Below are 24,609 nucleotides of genomic sequence, written 5' to 3'. Positions count from 1 at the left end.
AAATTTTATTTCAGTTTCTTAAACACATATAGCTCTTTCCCATCTCTGATCAGAAGCCTTGCACATGCTAGCATTTGCTCTTACCTCTGCCTGGAAGGCTCTTCTCCTTTCTCTTTGCAGCCAACCATCTGCAATTACCAACTATGAATTGTTATAAGGCAATGGAGAAACTGGAGGGAGGAGGAGGTGAAGGGAACTTGAGGAGGAGGGGAAGTAACGTGACACCTCAGAGAGGAAGGAGCTTTGCCTCTCCTGGAAGTGGACAGAGATGCTATGACTGGTGCAGGAGAGCAAGGATGAGAGTGAGAGGTAAGTCATGCAGGCTTGGGGGTAGTACACAGTACCTAAAGGTGACAATTCTATTTGAAGTGCAATGGGAAGCTACAGACATTATTTGATGGGTGGGGGGGAGCACATAATCCATTTCTTTTTTTTTTTTCACACACACACACTGTATTTTATTTTTACAAGAGATAAATAGACTGACACCAAGCATTGTATATGGATGCCCACAACAAAAGCAACAATGATTGCAATTATCAAACATGAAACACACTCATAGTATGTCATAATATTGACATTCAGTCCAGTAATCCTCCACTGTAACAGCTCCTTTACTTTGCAGTGAAAATTGATTTGTATATTCTTTGCCTCTGAGTCCTTGTGGGATTTTTTTTTTTTTTTAATTCAGACAGAAAGTCACAAAAATTATACTCATCCTCATCAGTTCACTCAGTCCCATGTAATTAATTTTTTTTTTCATCTTGTTCTTTTTTTAGCACTTTATGAGTTCATCAGTTTTTCATTAGAGTTCTGAAAATGCTTATTCATTCAGTTCAGCAGTACAGTCAGTTACCAGAAACCTGTACTTGTCAGAGTCTTTTCCATGAATTTCTTGAAGATGAAACCCTTTTATAGGAACATATTTGCAAAATCATCAGAGTACACCCAGAACTGTCTGTAAAATGACAAAAGACTTAAAAATGACCACGGTTAAAGATTTGATGAAAGTTCATAATAATGCAGTTGACAAGAAAATTAGTATTTCTGAGATATACATTTTAAAGTAATAACTAGGATTATTACTTATAACATTATACCAGAACATATAAGATTTTTAGAAATTTCATGTAATGTCTGAAGCATTTATATTAACATATTTCCATACATATTTCCATACAAATACAAATATAAGATTTTTAGAAATTTCATGTAATGTCTGAAACATTTATATTAACATATTTCCATACAAATAACCCAATGAAAGTTTAGTATTAGTTGTTTTGTTTGTTTTTTTATACTGCAGGTTCTTATTAGGCATCAATTTTATACACATCAGTGTATACATGTCAATCCTAATCGCCCAATTCAGCACACCACCATCCCCACCCCACCGCAGTTTTCCCCCCCTTGGTGTCCATATGTCCATTCTCTACATCTGTGTCTCAACTTCTGCCCTGCAAACTGGCTCATCTGTACCATTTTTCTAGGTTGCACATACATGCATTAATATACGATATTTGTTTTTCTCTTTCTGACTTATTTCACTCTGTATGACAGTCTCTAGATCCATCCACGTCTCAACAAATGACTCAATTTCGTTCCTTTTTATGGCTGAGTAATATTCCATTGTATATATGTACCACAACTTCTTTATCCATTTGTCTGTTGATGGGCATTTAGGTTGCTTCCATGACCTGGCTATTGTAAATAGTGCTGCAATGAACATTCGGGTGCATGTGTCTTTTTGAATTACGGTTTTCTCTGGGTATATGCCCAGTAGTGGGATTGCTGGGTCATATGGTAATTCTATTTTTAGTTTTTTAAGGAACCTCCATATTGTTCTCCATAGTGGCTGTATCAATTTACATTCCCACCAAGAGTGCAAGAGGTTTCCCTTTTCTCCACACCCTCTCCAGCATTTGTTGTTTGTAGATTTTCTGATGATGCCCATTCTAACAGGAGTGAGGTGATACCTCATTGTAGTTTTGATTTGCATTTCTCTAATAATTAGTGATGTTGAGCATCTTTTCATGTGCTTCATGGCCGTCTGTATGTCTTCTTTGGAGAAATGTCTATTTAGGTCTTCTGCCCATTTTTGGATTGGGGTGTTTGTTTCTTTAATATTGAGCTGAATGAGCTGTTTATATATTTTGGAGATTAATCCTTTGTCCATTGATTCATTTGCAAATATTTTCTCCCATTCTGAGGGTTGTCTTTTCGTCTTGTTTATGGTTTCCTTTGCTGTGCAAAAGCTTTGAAGTTTCATTAGGTCCCACATGTTTATTTTTGTTTTTATTTCCATTACTCTAGGAGGTGGATCAAAAAAGATCTTGCTGTGATTTATGTCAAAGAGTGTTCTTCCTATGTTTTCCTCTAAGAGTTTTATAGTGTCCGGTCTTATATTTAGGTCTCTAATCCATTTTGAGTTTATTTTTGTGTATGGTGTTAGGGAGTATTCTAATTTCATTCTTTTACATGTAGCTGTCCAGTTTTCCCAGCACCACTTATTGAAGAGACTGTCTTTTCTCCATTGTATATCTTTGCCTCCTTTGTCATAGATTAGTTGACCATAGGTGCGTGGGTTAATCTCTGGGCTTTCTATCTTGTTCCATTGATCTATGTTTCTGGTTTTGTGCCAGTACCATATTGTCTTGATTACTGTAGCTTTGTAGTATAGTCTGAAGTCAGGGAGTCTGATTCCTCCAGCTCCATTTTGTTCCCTCAAGACTGCTTTGGCTATTCGGGGTCTTTGGGTCTCCATACAAATTTTAAGATGATTTGTTCTAGCTCCGTAAAAAATGCCATTGGTAATTTGATAGGGATTGCATTGAATCTGTAGATTGCTTTGGGTAGTATACTCATTTTCACAATGTTGATTCTTCCAATCCAAGAACGTGGTATTATATCTCTCCATCTGTTGGTATCATCTTTAATTTCTTTCATCAGTGTCTTATAGTTTTCTGCATACAGGTCTTTTGTCTCCCTAGGTAGGTTTATTCCTAGGTATTTTATTCTTTTTGTTGCAATGGTAAATGGGAGTGTTTCCATAATTTCTCTTTCAGATTTTTCATCACTAGTGTATAGGAATGCAAGAGATTTCTGTGCATTAATTTTGTATCCTGCAACTTTACCATATTCATTAATTAGCTCTAGCAGTTTTCTGGTGGCAGTTTTAGGATTCTCTATGTATAGTATCATGTCATCCGCAAACAGTGACAGTTTTACTTCTTCTTTTCCAATTTGTATTCCTTTTATTTCTTTTTCTTCTCTGATTGCCGTGGCTAGGACTTCCAGAACTATGTTGAATAATAGTGGTGAGAGTGGACATCCTTGTCTCGTTCCTGATCTTAGAGGAAATGCTTCAGTTTTTCACCATTGAGAATGATGTTTGCTGTGGGTTTGTCATATATGGCCTTTATTATGTTGAGGTAGGTTCCCTCTATGCCCACTTTCTGGAGAGTTTTTATCAGAAATGGGTGTTGAATTTTGTCAAAAGCTTTTTCTGCATCTATTGAGATGATCAAATGGTTTTTATTCTTCAGTTTGTTAATATGGTGTATCACATTGATTGATTTGTGTATATTGAAGAATCCTTGCATCCCTGGGATATATCCCACTTGATCGTGGTGTATGATCCTTTTAATGTGTTGTTGGATTCTGTTTGCTAGTATTTTGTTGAGGATTTTTGCATCTGTATTCATCAGTGATATTGGTCTGTAATTTTCTTTTTTTGTAGTGTCTTTGTCTGGTTTTGGTATCAGGGTGATGGTGGCCTCATAGAATGAGTTTGGGAGTGTTCCTTCCTCTGCAATTTTTTGGAAGAGTTTGAGAAGGATGGGTGTTAGCTCTTCTCTAAATGTTTGATAGAATTCACCTGTGAAGCCATCTGGTCCTGGACTTTTGTTTGTTGGAAGATTTTTAATCACAGTTTCAATTTCATTACTTGTGATTGGTCTGTTCATATTTTCTGTTTCTTCCTGGTTCAGTCTTGGAAGGTTATACCTTTCTAAGAATTTGTCCATTTCTTCCAGGTTGTCCATTTTATTGGCATAAAGTTGCTTGTAGTAGTCTCTTAGGATGCTTTGTATTTCTGTGGTGTCTGTTGTAACTTCTCCTTTTTCATTTCTGATTTTATTGATTTGAGTCCTCTCCCTCTTTTTCTTGATGAGTCTGGCTAATGGTTTATCAATTTTGTTTATCTTCTCAAAGAACCAACTTTTAGTTTTATTGATCTTTGCTATTGTTTTCTTTGTTTCTATTTCATTTATTTCTACTCTGATCTTTATGATTTCTTTCCTTCTGCTAACTTTGGGTTTTGTTTGTTCTTCTTTCTCTAGTTTCTTTAGGTGTAAGGTTAGATTGTTTACTTGAGATTTTTCTTGTTTCTTGAGGTAGGCTTGTATAGCTATAAACTTCCCTCTTAGAACTGCTTTTGCTGCATCCCATAGGTTTTGGGTCGTCGTGTTTTCATTGTCATTTGTCTCTAGGTATTTTTTGATTTCCTCTTTGATTTCTTCAGTGATCTCTTGGTTATTTAGTAATGTATTGTTTAGCCTCCATGTGTTTGTCTTTTTTACGTTTTTTTCCCTGTAATTCATTTCTAATCTCATAGCGTTGTGGTCAGAAAAGATGCTTGATATGATTTCAATTTTCTTAAATTTACTGAGGCTTGATTTGTGACCCAAGATGTGATCTATCCTGGAGAATGTTCCGTGCGCACTTGAGAAGAACGTGTAATCTGCTGTTTTTGGATGGAATGTCCTATATATGTCAATTAAATCTATCTGGTCTATTGTGTCATTTAAAGCTTCTGTTTCCTTATTTATTTTCATTTTGGATGATCTGTCCATTGGTGTAAGTGAGGTGTTAAAGTCCCCCACTATGATTGTGTTACTGTCGATTTCCTCTTTTATAGCTGTTAGCAGTTGCCTTATGTATTGAGGTGCTCCTATGTTGGGTGCATATATATTTATAATTGTTATATCTTCTTCTTGGATTGATCCCTGCATCATTATGTAGTGTCCTTCCTTGTCTCTTGTAACATTCTTTATTTTAAAGTCTATTTTGTCTGATATGAGTATAGCTACTCCAGCTTTCTTTTGATTTCCATTTGCATGGAATATCTTTTTCCATCCCCTCACTTTCAGTCTGTATGTGTCCCTAGGTCTAAAGTGGGTCTCTTGTAGACAGCATATATATGGGTCTTGTTTTTGTATCCATTCAGCCAGTCTATGTCTTTTGGTTGGGGCATTTAATCCATTCACGTTTAAGGTAATTATCGATATGTATGTTCCTATGACCATTTTCTTAATTGTTTTGGGTTTGTTTTTGTAGGTCCTTTTCTTCTCTTGTGTTTCCCACTTAGAGAAGTTCCTTTAGCATTGTTGTAGAGCTGGTTTGGTGGTGCTGAATTCTCTTAGCTTTTGCTTGTCTGTAAAGCTTTTGATTTCTCCATCAAATCTAAATGAGATCCTTGCCGGGTAGAGTAATCTTGGTTGTAGGTTCTTCCCTTTCATCACTTTAAGTATATCATGCCACTCCCTTCTGGCTTGCAGAGTTTCTGCTGAGAATCAGCTGTTAACCTTATGGGAGTTCCCTTGTATGTTATTTGTGGTTTTTCCCTTGCTGCTTTCAATAATTTTTCTTTGTCTTTAATTTTTGCCACTTTGATTACTATGTGTCTCGGCGTGTTTCTCCTTGGGTTTATCCTGTATGGGACTCGCTGCGCTTCCTGGACTTGGGTGGCTATTTCCTTTCCCATGTTAGGGAAGTTTTCGACTATAATCTCTTCAAATATTTTCTCTGGTCCTTTCTCTCTCTCTTCTCCTTCTGGGACCCCTATAATGCGAATGTTGTTGCGTTTAATGTTGTCCCAGAGGTCTCTTAGGCTGTCTTCATTTCTTTTCATTCTTTTTTCTTTAGTCTGTTCTGCAGCAGTGAATTCCACCATTCTGTCTTTCAGGTCACTTATCCGTTCTTCTGCCTCAGTTATTCTGCTATTGATTCCTTCTAGTGTAGTTTTCATTTCAGTTATTGTATTGGTCATCTCTGTTTGTTTGTTCTTTAATTCTTCTAGGTCTTTGTTAATCATTTCTTGCATCTTCTCAATCTTTGCCTCCATTCTTATTCCGAGGTCCTGGATCATCTTCACTATCATTATTCTGAATTCTTTTTCTGGAAGGTTGCCTATCTCCACTTCATTTAGTTGTTTTTCTGGGGTTTTTTCTTGTTCCTTCATCTGGTACATAGCCCTCTGCCTTTTCATCTTCTCTATCTTTCTGTGAGTGTGGTTTTTGTTCCACAGGCTGCAGGATTGTAGTTCTTCTTGCTTCTGCTGTCTGCCCTCTGGTGGTTGAGGCTATCTAAGAGGCTTGATGGGAGGCTCTGGTGGTGGGTAGAGATGACTGTTGCTGTGGCGGTCAGAGCTCAGTAAAACCTTAATCCACTTGACTGTTGATGGGTGGGGCTGTGTTCCCTCCCTGTTGGTTGTTTTGCCAGAGGCAACCCAACACTGGAGCCTATCCGTGCTCTTTTGTGGGGTTAATGGCAGACTCTGGGAGGGCTCACGCCAAGGAGAACTTCCCAGAACCTCTGCTGCCAGTGTCCTTATCCCTACGGTGAAACAGAGCCACCCCCCGCCTCTGCAGGAGACCCCCCAACACCAGCAGGTAGGTCTGGTTCAGTCTCCCCCAGGGTCACTGCTCCATCCCCTGGGTCCCGATGCACACATTACTTTGTGTGTGCCCTCCAAGACTGGGGTCTCTGTTTCCCCCAGTCCTGTCAAAGTCCTGCAATCAATTCCCACTAGGCTTCAAAGTCTGATTCTCTAGGAATTCCTCCTCCCGTTGCCGGACCCCCAGGTTGGGAAGCCTGACGTGGGGCTCAGAACCTTCACTCCAGTGGGTGGACTTCTGTGGTATAAGTGTTCGCCAGTCTGTGAGTCACCCACCCAGCAGTTACGGGATTTGATTTTACTCTGATTGCGCCCCTCCTACCGTCTCACTGTGGCTTCTCCTCTGTCCTTGGACGTGGGGTATCCTCCTTGGTGAAGTCCAGGGTCTTCCTGTCAGTGATTGTCCAGCAGCCAGTTGTGATTCTGGTGCTCTCGCAAGAGGGAGTGAGAGCACGTCCTTGTACTCCGCCATCTTGGTTAATCCTTCTGTCATTATTTCTTTTCATTCTTTTTTCTTTATTCCGTTCCAGGGTAGTGATTTCCATTATTCTGCCTTCCAGCTCACTTATCTGTTTTTCTGCCTCATTTATTCTGCTATTGTTTCCTTCTAGTGTATTTTTCATTTCAGTTATTGTATTGTTCATCTCTTTTTGTTTGTTCTTTAGATCTTCTAGGTCTTTGTTAAACATTTCTTGTATCTTCTTGGTCTGTGCCTCCATTCTTTTCCCGAGATCTTGGATCATCTTTACTGTCATCACTCTGAATTCTTTTTTGGGTAAATTGCTTATCTCCACTTCACTTAGTTGTTCTTCTGGGCTTTTATCTTGTTCCTTCGTCTGGGACATATTTCTCTGCTGTCTCATTTTGTCTAACTTTCTGTGATTGTGGTTTCCATTCCACAGGCTGCAGGATTGTAGTTCTTTTTTTAAATTAATTAATTAATTAATTTTATTTTTGGCTGCGTTGAGTCTTTGTTGCTGCACGTGGGCTTTCTCTAGTTGTGGTGAGCGGGGGCTACTCTTAGTTGTGGTGCGCGGGCTTCTCATTGCAGTGGCTCCTCTTGTTGTGGAGCATGGGCTCTAGGTGCGCAAGCTTCAGTAGTTGTGGCACTCGGGCTCAGTAGGCTCGCAGGCTGTAGAGCGCAGGCTCAGTAGTTGTGGCGTGCAGGCTTAGTTGCTCCGTGGCATGTGGCATCTTCCCGGGCCAGGGCTCGAACCAGTGTCCCCTGCACTGGCAGTTGGATTCTCAACCACTGCGCCACCAGGGAAGCCCGGGATTGTAGTTCTTGATTCAGGTTTCTGCCCCCTGGTGGGTGAGGCTGGCGAAAGGCTTGTGCTGGCTTCCTGGTAGGAGGGACTGGTTCCTGCCCACTGGTGGGTATAGCTGGGTCTTGTCCCTCTGGTGGGTAGGGCCGTGTCAAGGGGTGTGTTTAGTGGGAAGCTGTAGGCTCAGGAAGACGTTAGGCAGCCTGTCTTCCGATGTGCAGGGCTGTGTTCCCACCCTGTTGGTTTTTTGGCCTGAGGTATCCCAGCACTGGAGTCTACAGGCTGTTGGGTGGGGCTGCGTCTTGGTGAGAAAATCTCGGTCTCCAGGCGGGCTCGTGCCAATGAGCACTCCCCAGAACTTACACTGCCAGTGTCTCTGTCCCCACAGTGAGCCACAGCCACCCCCCGCCTCCACGGGAGATCCTCCAACATCAGCAGGTAGGTCTCGCCCAGGCCCTTATGAGGTCACTGCTTTTCCCTCCGGGTCCTGGTGTGCTCAAGACCTTGTGTGCATCCTCCAAGAGTAGAGCTTCTGTTTCCCCCAGTCGTGTGGAATTTCGGTGATCAAACCCCAGTGGCCTTCAAGCCCAGCTGGTTTGGGCACTCACCCTCCCTATGCCAGACTCCCAGGCTGGGGAGACAGATGTGGGGCTCAGAACTTTCACTCCTGTGTGCGGACCTTTCCAGTGTAAATATTTTCTAGTTTGTGGGTTGCCCGGCCGGTGGGTATGGAATTTGATTTTATCGTGATTGCGCCCCTCCTGCTGTCTCTTTGTGGCATCTTCTTTGTCTTTAGATGTAGGGTAACTTTTTTGGTAGGTTCCGGCGGTTTTTGGTCAATGGTTGTTCAGCAGTTAGTTGTGATTTTGGTATTTTCATGAGGGGGGCGAGCTCACGTCCTTCTACTCTGCCATCTTGTCTCCAAGCCCCCACTTCATAGGATTTAATTGTAAAATATAGTGTCTGTAGAAAATGCATAAGCCATTGCAGCACCCACCTAAACCTACTAAAGTGGACATGCACGGAAGGACGGCCAGGCCAAGACCTGGATGAATCCGTCACACCAGCCCCCGCCCCACATGACTCCCAGACAGGCCTCCTCTGTCGGGTGAGTGACAAGTGTGTGCCTCCCTGGGTCCCTGTGTTTTAATTCTGTGTGCTTTCTTTGGAGTGCAAACGGCATTCTGTCAGTTTCCCGTTACTCAGTGCTGTTAGCTGCCCATGGGATGGCAGTCTGGTCACTCTTGCTAGTCTGTAGGGCCCTGTGATGGGGCTGCACCCTGTTCATTTCTTGATTCTACTGCTAGTAGCCACTTGAGTGGCCTCGAGGGTTTTCTGTTATGACATGTGCTTCTGAAAACTTTGGAAATCTTACACACTTGGATGTCTCGGCCTCATCTTCTCCAAATCGCCCATACTAGACCCCTGTTTCTCAGCCCCCAAACATTTCCTCTTCTGTTTTATGGTTGCCCTTTAGGAGGGGGATCAACCCTGCCCCCCACCCAAGATGGGCTTGGTTGTCAAGATGATGCCACTTGCACCAAGAGGATCAGAAGATAGTTGGTAATCTGGGGAGATGGACACAGGTGTACGCTCTTGCAGGTGGCCAGAGGAAGAGCTGGTGGGGCCTCCGTCGTGGCTGGGCGTTTGTGAGGTTTGATCTTCCCACCCACAGGACGCATGGCACTCGTGGGCCTCCTTATCCATTCGCATAGATTGAGCCAGGCAGGGAAGAGGGTGGGGCTCTGAAAGCTCTTCCTAGTCAGACCACAGGTCAAGTCACGAATGGATCCAGCCTCTTTATTGTTATTCAGCTCCGATGTTTGGTTGATGACTGACACACCTCATCTCATCTAATCGAATATGAACTTGTCTGAGTGTGAAGTTTAGAAGCCTAGTGCCCAAGCAGTGTATTTTAGTTAAGACAAGCAGACGTCGGAAGAGCGTTGGAATCCGCTTAATCCCAGGGCATTGGAGAGGGGCGGGAGACACACTGGGGGATTCCGGGCTCTGTTCAACTATTTCTGCCATGTTTTTGTGCCGCCTTGCCAGAGCTGTCTACCCACATGCAGTGAAAGGCCCCTTCAGGGAAACTGCCCCTTCCCTGGCTGGCCAACGAATAGTCCTCAGCCAAGTGGTCAGCAGCTCCATGGAAAGCATCTACATACAAGCCATCTGCTGCATGTGGCTAGAGTATTTTGGGTATTTCCTGAGTGCCATGTGTGTTGTGGGTCCACAAGACCATCGTCACGTGGGAGGTGCCAGGGGCAGTGGTTCACCTCTGTCCTGCCAGCACCAGTTCATTTCAGGAAGGAGGCCTCTGGAGGGGTGACCCTGTGTGGTGCTGCAGGCACAACCCAAGGCATCAGGGCAGCTGGGTGCCAGCAGCCCGGGCTCAGGGCCTGGGAGGGCCTCGGCTCCAGCAGGGCCCAGGGAGTGGTCGTCGTGGTGCGCTACTGCTCTGGAGCGCTAGGAGGGCTACCAGATGCCCGTGGGCAGTTAACGGCGCATGGTAAATTGGGCCTGCCGGCCTACAGACCCCTGGACGTATGAGATGGTGGTGTGTTTGTTCCAGTGGATGAACCTACACTGACATGTCGTAATCACGCACAGTCCGCAGTTGACTTTGCATGTATGTTCTGTGGGTTTAGACAAAGATGCATCCACCTTTATAGTATCCTACGAAACATGTTCACTGCCCTAAAAAATGCCCTGGGCTCCTCCTACTCACCCCTCCCCCAGCCCCAATCCCTGGCAACCACTGGTCCTTTTACTACCATCTCCATAGTCTTGCCTTTTCAAATAGATTTAGAAAAATCTTTTGATATGCTGTGATTTTTCTTCTTTAGACAGCTGAAGTGATTTTTAAAAATTATTTATTATTATTTTTGGCTGTGTTGGGTATTAGTTGCTGCACGTGGGATCTTCGTTGTGACGTGGGATCTTTCATTGCAGAGCATGGGCTTCTCTCTAGTGGCCCGCGGGCTCTCTAGTTGTGGCCCACGGGCTCTCTAGTTGCGGTGCACGGGCTCCAGAGCACATGGGCTCTGTTGTTTGCAGCATGCTGGCTCTCTAGTTGAGGCACGCGGGCTCAGTAGTTGTGGCGCATGGGCTTAGTTGCCCTGTGGCATGTGGGATCTTAGTTCCCTGACCAGGGATCAAACCCACGTCCCCTGCATTGGAAGGTGGATTCTTAACCCCTGGACCACCATGGAAGTCCCCTGAAGTGATTTTTGAATGTTGAGCCAACCTTGCATACCTGGGATAAATACCGCTTGGTTATGGTGTATAATTCTTCTATATTATTGGATTCCGTTTGTTAATATTTTTTAAGAATATTTATTTATTTATTTATTTTGACTGCACTGGGTCTTAGTTGTGGCTTGCGGGATCTTCCTTGAGGCATGTTGGCTTCTTAGTTGCGGCATGCAAACTCTTAGTTGTGGCATGTGGGATCTAGTTCCCCGACCAGGGATCAAACCTGGGCCCTACATTGGGAGCATGGAGTCTTACCCACCGGACTACCAGGGAAGTCCCCAGTTTGTTAATATTTTGTTTGGGATTTTTACATCACTGTTCATGAGAGAGACTGATGTATAGTTTCCTTGTAATGTCTGTGTCTGGTTTTGTTATTAGGGTAACGCTTACCTCATAGAATGAGTTAGTGTACATTCCCTCTGCCTCTGTCCTTTGAAACTAATTGTAGAGAATTAATTTCTTCCTTAAATGTTTGGTAGAATTCACTAGTGAACCCATCTGGGTCTGGTGTTTTCTGTTTTGGAAGGTTAGTAATTATATTCTGTTTTACTTTACTTTTTTATTGAAGTATAGTTGATTTACACTAGTGTGTTAGTTTCAGGTGTACAGCACAGTGATTCAGTTTTATACACACACGCACACATACATATCTTTTTCGGATTCTTTACTCTTACAGGTTATTACAAAATATTGAGTATGCTATACAGTAGGTCTATACAGTAGGTCCTTGTTGGTTATCTATTTTATATATAGTAGTGTGTATATGTTAATCCCAACTTCCTAATATATTCCTCTGTCCACGCCCCTTTCCCCTTTGGTAACCATAAGTTTGTCTCCTATGTCTGTGAGTCTCTTTCTATTTTGGAAATGAGTTCATTTGTATATTTTATTTTCTTTTACTTATTTATTGTTTTAGATTCTACATATAAGCGATATATTTGTCTTTCTCTGTCTGGTTTACTTCACTTAGTGTGAATGTCTCTAGGTCCATCCATGTTGCTGCAAATGGCATTATTTCATTCTTTTTTATGGCTAAGTAATATCCCATTGTATATGTACCACATCTTCTTTATCCACTCATCTGTCGATGGAAATTTAGGTTGCTTCCATGTCTTGGCTATTGTAAATAGTGCTGCTGTGAACATTGGGATGTATGTATCTTTTTGAATTACAGTTTTGTCCAGATATATGCCCAGTAGTGGGATTGCTGGATCATATGGTAATTCTGTTTTTAGTGCTTTAAGGACCCTCTATACTGTTTTCCATAGTGGCTGCACCAATTTACATTCCCACCAACAGTGTAGCAAGGTTCCTGGAAGGTTACTGATTGTTCATTCAGTTTCTTTCATAGATACAGGACTATTCAGATGATCTATTTCTTCTTGTGTGAGTTCTTGCAGGCTGTGTCTTTCAAGGAATAGGGCCATTCCATCGAGATTATTAAATTTGTGGGTATAGTTATTCATAGTATTCCATTATTACCCTTTCAGCATCCATAAGATGTGTAATGATATCCCCTAGTTCTTTGCTGATAGTAATAATTTCTGTCTTCTCTGTTTTTTCCTAGTTAGTGTATGATTTCATTGATCTTTTCAGAGAGCCAGCTTTTGGTTTAGTTGATGTTCTCTACCAATTTCCTGTTTTAAATTTTATTGATTTCTGCTCCAAATTTTAGTATTTTTTTCTTCTGATTACTTTAGATTTAATTTGCTCTTTTTCTAGTTTCTTAAGGTAGAGGTTTAGATTATTGATTTTTGATCTTGCTTCTTTTTTAGTATATCCTTTCAGCGCTTTCTCCCTCTAAGCGTTGCTTTCACTGCATCCCTCTCATTTTTAAAACAATTTATTTATTTATTTTATTTTTGGCTGCATTGGGTCTTCGTTGCTTCGTGCGGGCTTTTCTCTAGTTGTGGCGAGCAGGGGCTACTCTTCATTGCGGTGCACGGGTTTCTCATTGCGGTGGCTTCTCTTGTTGCAGAGCACGGGCTCTAGGCACGCGGGCTTCACTAGTTGTGGCTCGCAGGCTCATTAGTTGTGGCGCATGGGCTTAGTTGCTCCATGGCTCGTGGGATCTTCCTGTACCAGGGCTTGAACCCATGTCCCCTGCATTGCCAGGCAGATTCTTAACCACTGGGCAGGGGGTTCTTAACCACTGTGCCACCAGTCAAGCCCTGCATCCCTCACATTTTGATAAGTGTTATTTTTGTTTTCATTAAGTTCAAAATATTTTTTATTTCTCTGGAGATTTCTTCTTTGATCCATTTGTTATTTGGAAGTACTTGGGGGACTTTCCAGCTACCTTTATGTTATTTCCAATTTAATTCCACTGTGGCCTAAGAGCATCCATTGTGATTTCTATTCCTTTTTTTTTTAATTTTTTTTTATTTTTAGTAGCTTTAATTACTTATTTAAATTAGAACCCCCAACTCTTTTTTTTTTAATATAAATTTATTTATTTATTTATATTTATTTTTTGGCTGTGTTGGGTCTTCGTTTCTGTGCGAGGGCTTTCTCTAGTTGCGGCGAGCGGGGGCCACTCCTCATCGCGGTGCGCGGGTCTCTCACTGTCATGGCCTCTCCCGTTGCGGAGCACAGGCTCCAGATGCGCAGGCTCAGTAGTTATGGTGCACGGGCGTAGTCGCTCCGCGGCATGTGGGATCTTCCCAGACCAGGGCTCGAACCCGTGTCCCCTGCATTGGCAGGCAGATTCCTAACCATTGTACCACCAGGGAAGCCCGATTTCTATTCTTTTAAATTCATTAAGGTTTGTTTTATGGCCCAAGGTATGGTCTTTGTTGGTGACGGTCCCATGTGCACTTGAGAGGAATCTGTGTGCTGCTGTCTTTGGATGACGTCGTCCGTAGTTGTGAATTATATCCAGTTATGGATGGTGCTATTGAGTTCATTTATGTTCTTACTCACTTTTTGCCTCCAGGATCTGTCGTTTCCGATAGAGATATATTGAATTCTCTAACTTTAATAGTGGATTCATCCATGTTTCCTTGCAGTCGTATCAGTTTTTGTCTCTAGCATGTGGACTCTGTTGTTAGGCGCACACGCACTAAGGTTGTTATGTCTTCTTGGGGAATCGATGCCTTTATCATCATGTCATGCCTCTCTTTATCTCCGAGAATTTTCCTTCCTCTGAAATCTGCTCTGTGTGAAATACAGCTACTCAAGTTTTGTGTTTTTTTTATTTTTCGTTTTATTTTTCTTTTTTGGCTGCGTTGGGTCTTCGTTGCTGCGTGCGGGCTTTTCTCTAGTTGTGGCAAGCGGGGGCTGCTCTTTGTTGTGGTGCGCGGGCTTCTCATTGCGGTGGCTTCTCTTGTAGCGGAGCATGGGCTCTAGGCATGTGGGCTTCGGTAGTTGTGGCACACGGGCTCTAGAGCGCAGGCTCAGTAGTTGTGGCGCACAGGCTTAGCTGCTCCGCGGCACGTGGGATCTTCCCGGTCCAGGGCGTGAACCCGTGGCCCCTGCACTGGCAGGAGGACTCCCAACCCCTGCCCACCAGGGACGCCCTCCAGTTTTCTTTGATTGGTGTTAGCATGGTATGTCCTTCTCCATCCATTTTCTGTTATTTGCGTCTTTATATTTAAAGTGAGTTTCTTGTAGACACCCTATGGTTGGGTCTTGTTCCCTTGATCCACTCTGACAATCTCTGTGGTAAGCTCCACAGGGGTCTTATGTAAGGGGTGCACAAGGGGAAGCAGGGGACACTGTTGATCACAAGGGCCGCTGGTGAAGTCATACGAGGAACTTACGTTTGTTCATGACTCTGGGGGCTGCCGTCTAGGGCACGCACTCACGCAAGGGGTGAGTGTCAATTCAAGGACCCTGAAGGCTGCTTGGCCCAACAGAACGGATGCCAAAGCAGCGGTACCACGGAGCAGCTTAGCTAAACCCTCGACGATCCGTCCTGTGATGCCTCGGCATCAGGAATAGCAATCCTCTGAGTAGCAGATATGTCCAAGGACATAGATACTGAGGCCACTGTGGCACACACTTAACCAGGGCAGCAGTGATGAAGGCCGTGATGAAGACTCCGTGGAGTCTGAAACCCTTTTCTCAGCCACTGCTCCTCCAGTGGATGGCAAGACCCACGAGACCACCTCAGGGACCTCAGGGAGTGTGGAGCTGCAATATGTTAGTTCTCTTCTGCGTGACCTGTGTATCTTAACACGTCTTCCGGAGGTTGGCCTATGCTGCCTTGAGTTGTTAGGGTTCCTACAGCAAGAGGTGCCCTGCAAGGAACAGACTCACTTGGTTAATCATCCCTGTTTGTGCTCGTGAGTCATGCTGTTGCTGCATCAGGCTCTGAGCACGGTGGAGCGTCTGCATGTGGTTGTTTAGGGTGGTTGGTCATTGCTGGGTGGCTTTTTTTTCTTTTAATTAATTTATTTTTGGCTGCGTTGGGTCTTCGTTGCTATGCGCAGGCTTCTCATTGCGGTGGCTTCTCTTGTTGTGGAGCGTGGGCTCTAGGCACGTGGGCTTCAGTAGTTGTGGCATGCAGGCTCAATAATTGTGGCACACGGGCTCTAGAGCGCAGACTCGGTAGTTGTGGCACCTGGGCTCAGTAGTTGTGGCTTATGGGCTCTAGAGTGCAGGCTCAGTAGTTGTGGCGCACAGGCTTAGTTGCTCCGTGGCATGTAGGATCTTCCCGGACCAACACTTGAACCCGTGTCCCCTGCATTGGCAGGTGGATTCTTAACCACTGCGCCACCAGGGAAGCCCCTGCCCTCTCATATTTATCACCAAAGAGTGTTTGGTTTAATTTTGCTTCTTTCGAACTTTTAATCAATGGGTATTCCCAGTAATACACTATTGATATTATATTGAAAATGTTTTCTGTCTTAGCCCAGTCTGTTCCACACAAGCTGGTATCTGAACCTGTGAGTCATCTGATTAACTCATCCATTTGCTCCTGGGGCCTCTGTTGTTTCAAGAGTGTGTGTGTGTTCAACAGTGCAACTGCAGTCTTGTTTTTATCCTTTTTTTTTTTGGCTGTGCTGCGCAGCTTGTGGGATCTTAGTTCCCCGACCAGGGATCAAACCCGGGCCCCCTGCAGTGGAAGCGTGGAATCTTAACCACTGGACCGCCAGGGAAGTCCCAATTGTTTCTTTCCTTAACTGCAAACACATGAGAAATTTTCTTCACATTGGAGAGAAATCGGTGCATTGTAGATTATGCATCTACAGGTCCCTCAAGGATTTCACACTGTGGCAGTGCCACCTGGGGAGTAGACACCCGAATTGAGCTTGACCTTCATGGCAGAGATGTGGTGCTCCTACCTGTTGGCCTTGACATTGGGGCCAGAAGCCTGGGGTCAAAGGACTGACCCTCACCCATGCTGACATTCTCCAAGATGAGGGGCCACTTAACCTGGCTTCACAGCAAATGAACAGCACTAGAGAAAACGAGGAAAAAGGACATTACCGGTTCTAACTTTAAAAGGAAGTAAGCCACCAGGAAAGGAAGTGAAAAACACTAACGTTACAGAAAAGACGTCATTTCCACTCTCTTGGTCTTCCTGCAACGGCCGTCATGTGTTTTACTTCTAGATATATACTAGCCCTCTAATAAATTGGTGTTTTGTTGAAATAATCAAGTATTTCTCAAGACTGAAATGACAAAAAAAAAGAAAAACCATCTAATCTTTTTTTTTTTTTTTTTTTTGGCTGCGTTGGGTCTTCATTGCTGCGCGTGACCTTTCTTTAGTTGTGGCGAGCAGGGGCTACTTTTTGTTGCCGTGCGCAGGCTTCTCACTGTGGTGGCTTCTCTTGTCGCAGAGCACGGGCTCTAGGCACACAGGCTTCAGTAGTTGTGGCTCGTGGGCTCAGTAGTTGTGGCTCGCGGGCTCTAGAGCTTAGGCTCAGTAGTTGTGGTGCACGGGCTTAGTTGCCCTGCAGCATCCGGGATCCTAGTTCCCTGACCAGGGATCAAACCTGCGTCCCCTGCATTGGAAGGAAGATTCTTAACCACTGGACCACCAGGGAAGTCCCCCATCTTATATCTATGTCCATGTAGCCACACATCCAGAACCTTCCAAGCTTTTGTACAGATCTCCAATTCTAGCTGACGTCCTGTCTCTTCTGCCTGAAAGACTTCCTTTCTCTTTTCTGGTAGTGCCAGTTTGCTGGGGATGGATTCTTTCAGCATTTGTGTGTCTGACTCAGTTTCCATAGTGTAGAAAGGTGTTTCCTCTTAGTATAGACATTTTCTGTGACACACAATTTTGCTCTGAGCATTTTAAATATGTTACTGCAATGTATTTGCACTGGCATTATTTCCAGTGAGAACTCATGTGTCAACCTTATGTTTGTTTATCTGTGTATTATGTGTTGTTTTTCTATGGGTGCTTTGAAGGTATTCTCTTCATCTCTGGTTTTTGTTTTGTTTTGCCTCACTGCATGGCTCGTGGGATCTTAGTTCCCTGACCAGGGATGGAACCCAGGCCCTGGGCAGTGAAAGCATGGAGTCCTAACCACTGTACAGCTGGGGAATTTCCTTATCTCTGGTTTTGAGAAATATAATTATGACAAGCCTTGGTGTAGATTTCTTTGTTTCCTGTGCTTGGTGATTGTCAACCTTCTTAGATATGGGCTTTATATTTTTCATTCATTTTGAAAAATTCTCAGCAATAATTTTGATCATTATAGCTAGAAGATTTTCTTCTAGCTTCCTTCTCTCATTTGGGAATCCAGTTACATGTGTAGTTGGTTGTTAGGGGTCCTTTCACAGCTCACAGATGCTCTTTACATTTTTTGATACTTTATTGCAAAGTTCACATCTTTGCAGTAAAGACGCATCCTTACGTTCACATCTCTTTTTTCTGCAATATTTTATCTGCTTTTAATGCCATGCAGTGTGTGTGTGTATATAGTTTTAATTTATTTTATTTATTTAGTTATTTTTGGTTGCGTTAGGTCTTTGTTGCTGCACGCGGGCTTTCTCTAGTTGTGGCGAGCGGGGGCTACTCTTCGTTGCGGTGCGCAGGCTTCTCATTGCGGTGGCTTCTCTTGTTGCAGAGCACAGGCTCTAGGCGTGCGGGCTCAGTAGTTGTGGCGCACGGGCTTAGTTGCTCTGCGGCATGTGGGATCTTCCCGGACCAGGGCTCGAACCCGGTCCCCTGCATTGGCAGGCGGATTCTTAACCACTGCACCACCAGGGAAGCCCCTCCATTCAGTATATTTTTCATCTAAGATGTTGTAGTTTCCGTGTCCTGAAGTTTGATTTGGGTCTTTTAAAATAATATCTCCATTTCTCTATATAAGGTTTTTGTCATATAGAACAGGGGTCCCCATCCCCCCGGGCCTGTTAGGAACCAGGCCGCACAGCAGGAGGTGAGCGGTGGGCAAGCACACGAAGTGTCATCTGCCCGTCCCCATTGCTCGCATCACCGCCTGAACCCTCCCCCCTCCCACATCCGTGGAAAAATTGTCTTCCACAAAACCGGTCCCTGGTGCCAAAAAGGTTGGGGATCACTGATATAGAAGACAATTATAAGAGTTCCTTCTCTAATTTTAACATGGTGTCAGTGCTGGGGTGTTTCAGTAGATTGATTTCTCTCATCATCATGAGTCTTGCATTTCCACCTTTTAAAAAATTTTATTTATTTTTTGGCCACACCTCGAGGCACGTGAGATCTTAGTTCCCCGATCAGGGATGGAAACCATGCCCCCTGCAGTAGAAGCGCGGAGTCTTAACCACTGGACCGCCAGGGAAGTCCCTACATTTCAACTTTTCCGAATGCCTTATATTTGATCAGATGCCAGACATTATGAACTTTGCCTTGACGAGTGTTTGGTATTTTCATATTCCTATCAATATTTGATGGACCTGAATTCCTAGAATCCTGTTGTTTACTTCTTTTGGGCCTTGGGTTCAGTGTCAAGAGCTTTGCACTTCTCCCTCACAGTTAATTTGCACAAAACTTCACACTTAAGTCCAAACTAAAAATTCTCCAAAATAGTATTCCGATTGGAAAAATAGGCCTGTGTTCTGTTTTATTTTTTAATTTATTATTTTTTAGTTTATTTATTTTTGGCTGCGTTGAGTCTTTGTCGCTGTGCGCAGGCTTTCTCTAGTTGTGGCGAGCGGGGGCTACTCTTTGTTGCGCTGCACGGTAGGCCTGTGTTCTCTTAATGGCCTAGTGTTCTTCCAGAAAGATGGCCAGTCAAGACTGGTGGTGGCCGTTCTAATTTCCCTCTGGGTTTCTGACAGTTTGGAAGGTGCATTAAAAAGAATACCACCTCCCCGTTCCTTCAGTGTTTTCCCATTGTTAACCACCTCTGTAGATCTGATGCTTGTTTCATGTACTGATAGCTGTGTTGGGCAAGGAAAAGGGAGATAAAATAGTTGTTGTCATTTGAAATGGGTGATCTTGATGCAGACATGGTTCATTTCTAGAGCATTTCTGTCATTTCTTCATAGTGCACATGGGAACGAAATAAACCAGGAATGGTCACAGTCTAACTGCTGGGGAAATAAGTTCAAGATGTCAGAGGTGCTTGGGGAATTCCCTGGCGGTCCAGTGCTTAAGACTCCATGCTTCCACTTTAGGGGGCGTGGGTTCAATCTGTGGTCGGGGAACTAGGATCTTGCATGCTGCTGTTGCTTGGCAAAAAAAAAAAAAAAAGATGTCACAGGTGCTGTTAGATGTATGGGATGTGATGAGATCAGTGAACAAGAGGACTCTGGATAGAGTGGAAAGGTCTGACTCCTAAGGCTTAGATTTGAAGCTGGAGGACGACAGAGCCTTGGGTGAACATAGTATGATTGAGTCCAGTTCCCCTGGGCTGTGAGCTGCACCAGCCTTCCTGCTCGTACTGGAGGACGTGGGTTTGTTGCTCTAAGATACGTGTTATGTTTCAGGACTCAGTGGTCTTTGAGGATGCGGCTACGGGCTTCACCTGGGCAGAGTGGACTTTGCTAAGTCCTGTTCAGAGGAACTCTACAGAGATGTACTTCGAACCTTCGGGAACGTGGCCTCAGCAGGTAGGGGTGGCATCACTCCTTCACTTGTCCTTTTAGAGAACAACCTATCTTACTCTGTTGACCTCGTTCCAAGATTTGGGCTGAGAAACGGGCACACGTTAGCAAACACACAGACGTGGTCAGAGGCCTCACGGAGTCTTGAGACTAATGAACAGCTTTACTTTGAAAACAAAGATCTGCTTAAACATCTTTTAAGATGTTTTAAGCTGACTTTTTAAAAAAGTATTTATTTGGCTGCACTGGGTCTTAGTTGCGGCACGCGGGATCTTCATTGCCACGTGCGATCTTCATTGCCACGTGCGATCTTCATTGCCACGTGTGAGATCTTCCTTGCAGCATGCGGTTATCTAGTTCCCCGACCAGGGATCGAACCCAGGCCCCCCATGCATTGGGAGCATGGAGCCTTAACCACTGGACCACCAGGGAAGTCCCTAAGCTGACTTTTTCTCTCTTGAGGCTCAAACTGATAAGCGAGCATAGTTTTCAAATGTTGGGTTGGGGCACCCTTATCCGAGGGATACTATGCTTAAAACACACTGCAGCATGAAAAACATAAACAGTCACAAATATTGGGAAATGTGTAGTTACAATAATCGTGAAAAACTATCAGTTCTTACATCATTAATGATTATGAATTTTTAAAAATATTATTTATTTATTTATTTTTGGCTGCGTTGGATGTTCGTTGCAGTGCGCGGGCTTCTCATTGCAGTGACGTCTCTTGTTGTGGAACATGGGCTGTAGGTGCGCGGGTTTCAGTAGTTGTGGCTTGTGGGCTCAGTAGTTGTGGCTTACGGGCTCTAGAGCGCAGGCTCAGTAGTTGTGGCGCACGGGCTCAGTTGCTCCGTGGCATGTGGGATCTTCCCAGACTAGGGCTGGAACCCGTGTCCCCTGCATTGGCAGGCAGATGCTTAACCCCTGCGCCACCAGGGAAGCCAGATTATGAATCGTTAATGTACTTCGTCCATATGTGGAACAACCGTGATGAAGATGATAAGTAAGGAGAAACCTAAAGCGAGACTACAGTCTTACTGTGAAACAAAGACACCCTGCTGGAGTCGAATCCTACAGATGTACCGAGTGCGGGGAGGCTTCCGTGGAAACCCACGTCTAGACCCCAGCCTTCAGTGTGAGGCTGGGCAGACGGGTCTCGTATCTAAGCGTTGATGTGAGATCTCACACTGTAGGCAAAACCTATCCGTGTCAGGAATGTGGGACGGCCTTTCCTTTTCTCTCCTCTTCAGAAACATGTCTCCCTGGTAAATGCCACGTGAGGAACGTGGCGGAACTCTATCGTCACTCATCTTTTCAGACATGGGAGTGGTCACAAGCCAGCAGAAAACCTATGAAGGGAAAGAACATGGCAAGGTTCTTGTTTATTGCTCTGCCCTTAGAAGACCCGGGACTACTCATAATGGAATAAAGTCTTGGGAATATAAGGAATGTGGGAAAGGCTTTCGTCGTCATCACACGACATAAAAGCACTCACCTTGTAAGTGTGAGATGTGGGAGAGCCTTTATTCATTCCTCACACCCAGCAACACGATTATGGTTGAATAACATCTGCTTACTGACTGCAGTGAGTTCACGAGGAACCATGTGTTAGCTCAGGAGGATGGAGTGAGAGACCTTATCAGGAGATCTCGCCTCGTGTTCGCCAGGTTTGTGGAAGGAGCAAGGAAGCAGGATTTGTGGATTGGATGTACTCATGGGGTAGCGTATGGAAAGAATTTTAGTAATTGTTACCTACAGAGCTGGAAAAATGGAGTGACGCTAACTTGTAATTGGGGAACGTGGAAAAAGTTCCTCCAACTATTGATATAATACGTTTGAGAGCTGGTCTTGTTTTTGGTTTGGACAGTACTTTTGTGTTTTTAGACATGACTGTACAGTGGCCTTATGGGTGTTCTCCATCCCCATCAGAGCGACGGTGTGGTTTTATGCTCCACGGATTGTTTAACAGAACCCGCCGACCATTCTGTGAGTGCCCAGCAGTATGTGCCAGGTCAGCTGCTGGGCTGTCAGGCAGCTGTCTTTTGTCAGCCCCTTCTCTTGTCCACAAGCGGATGAAGTCCAGCTTCAAGACCCTACTGTATGGTACCCGGATCTTTATTACAGATTTTGTAATCTGGATGTTTTCCAGAGAATGGCTGTACTTGGAATAGGATTAGTCTCGCCTGCCTTTTTTTTTTTTTTTTGATGCAAAATGATCAGATGAATCCTCTGATGCAACAATGGCTGTGCAGTTGCATTTATTATTTTTTAATTAATTAATTAATTTATTTTGGCTGTGTTGGGTCTTCGTTTCTTTGCAAGGGCTTTCTCCAGTTGCGGAGAGTGGGGGCCACTCTTCATCGCGGTGCACGGGCCTCTCACTGTCGCGGCCTCTCCCGTTGCGGAGCACAGGCTCCAGACGCGCAGGCTCAGCAATTGTGGTTCACGGGCCTAGTTGCTCCGCGGCATGTGGGATCTTCCCGGACCGGGGCACAAACCCGTGTCCCCTGCATTGGCAGGCGGATTCCTAACCACTGCGCCACCGGGGAAGCCCTAAAAACCATTTTTTTAAATCGTGGTTAGATACACATAACATAAAATTTACCATCTTACTTTCTGCCTGTATGGATTTGCCCATTCTGGTGATTCCATATAAAAGCAGTCACACGGGGACTTCCCTGGTGGTCCAGTGGTTAAGGGTCTTCCTGCAGGGGGTGCAGGTTGGACCCCTGGTCGGGGAACCAAGATCCTGCATGCCACGCTGCGTGGCCACCCCCCCCCCCCAAAAAAAAAAACCAGTCACACAACATGTGATCATTTGGGTCTAGTGTTCACTCAGCATGTTTTTGTGGATCATCCACATTGCAGCATGTGCAGAACCTCTTTCCTTTTTATGGCAGAGTGTGATTGCACTGTGTGTGTGTACACCACAGTTTGCCTATGCATTCGTATGTCGATAGACATTGGGGTTGTTTCCACCTTTCGGTTGTGGAAAAAAACCCCTGCTTCTCTGAGCATCCGTGTACAAGCTTCTGTGTGCACCTGAGTATTCATCTCTGTTCGGCGGATACCCGTGAGTGGAGTTGCTGGGTCATGTGGTGATTCTTTGACTTTTTGAGGGACTGTTTTCCATAGTGGCTGCACCTGCACCATTTACATTCCCATCAGCAGTGTACAAGGTCTCCTATTTCTCCACATCTTTTGGGAAAACCTGTGTTTTATTTTTTAAAAATTATAGTCCCCATAGTGGGTATGCCGTGATATCCTAAGTGACCAATGATGTTGAACTTCTACTCGTGTATCTGCTGACTATGTATCTTCATTAGAGAAATGTCTGTTCAAGTCTATTGCCCATTTTTAAAAACTAGGTTGCCTTGCTGAAAGAGTTCTTCATATTCTGGGTACTAAACCCTTATCAGATAAAGGACATTTGAACAAAATGCAATGTATGGATCTTGTTATATCCCTGTGGTGATCATTAGGGAAGCTGACTGCTGCTCGTGTTTATTTGAATATGGTAAACGCAAGTTGTTTATTTTTAGGTGTGATAATGGACTTAGGATTATGTTTTTTAAAAAAACATATATTCCAAAATATTCATTGATTAAATGGTATATCTGAGAGTTTCTTCAAAATTATGTGGAGAAATGAGTGGAGTAGAAATAAAAATTGAAAAGTGTTATAGGAAAGTAATGGATATATAGTTTTATTTTGTCTTTTCATATCCTTCTAAAAACCATTTTTTAAAAAATTAATGAATTAATTAATTTATTTTTGGCTGTGTTGGGTCTTCGTTTCTGTGCGAGGGCTTTCTCTAGTTGCGGCGAGCGGGGGCCACTCTTCATCGCGGTGCGCGGGCCTCTCACTGTCGCGGCCTCTCTTGTTGCGGAGCACAGGCTCCAGACGCGCAGGCTCAGTAGTTGTGGCTCACGGCCCTAGTTGCTTCGCGACATGTGGGATCTTCCCAGACCAGGGCTCGAACCCATGTTCCCTGCATTGGCAGGCAGATTCTCAACCACTGCGCCACCGGGGAAGCCCTAAAAACCATTTTTTAAATCGTGGTTAGATACACATAACATAAAATTTACCATCTTAACCATTTTAAGTGGTATTACATTCACATTGTTGTGCAACCATCACCATAACCCAAGCCCATAACTCTTTTCATCTTGTAAAACAGAAACAATAAAAACATAACTCCTCATACTCCCTCCCCCCAGCCCCTGGCAACCGCCATTCTACTTTGGCTTTATGAGATTTGACTCCATACCTCCTATAAGTAGAATCATACAGTATTTGTCATTCGTGATTAGCTGATTCCAATGAACATAATGCCCTCAAGGTTCATGCATGTTGTAGCGTATTAAAGAATTTCCTTCCTTTTATTCCAGTGTATGGATGGACCACACTTTGTGTATCCAT

Source organism: Balaenoptera musculus, chromosome 3, assembly GCF_009873245.2.
Source record: "Balaenoptera musculus isolate JJ_BM4_2016_0621 chromosome 3, mBalMus1.pri.v3, whole genome shotgun sequence".
Taxonomy (NCBI): Eukaryota; Metazoa; Chordata; class Mammalia; order Artiodactyla; family Balaenopteridae; genus Balaenoptera; species Balaenoptera musculus.
Note: the sequence above shows the minus strand (reverse complement) of the source record.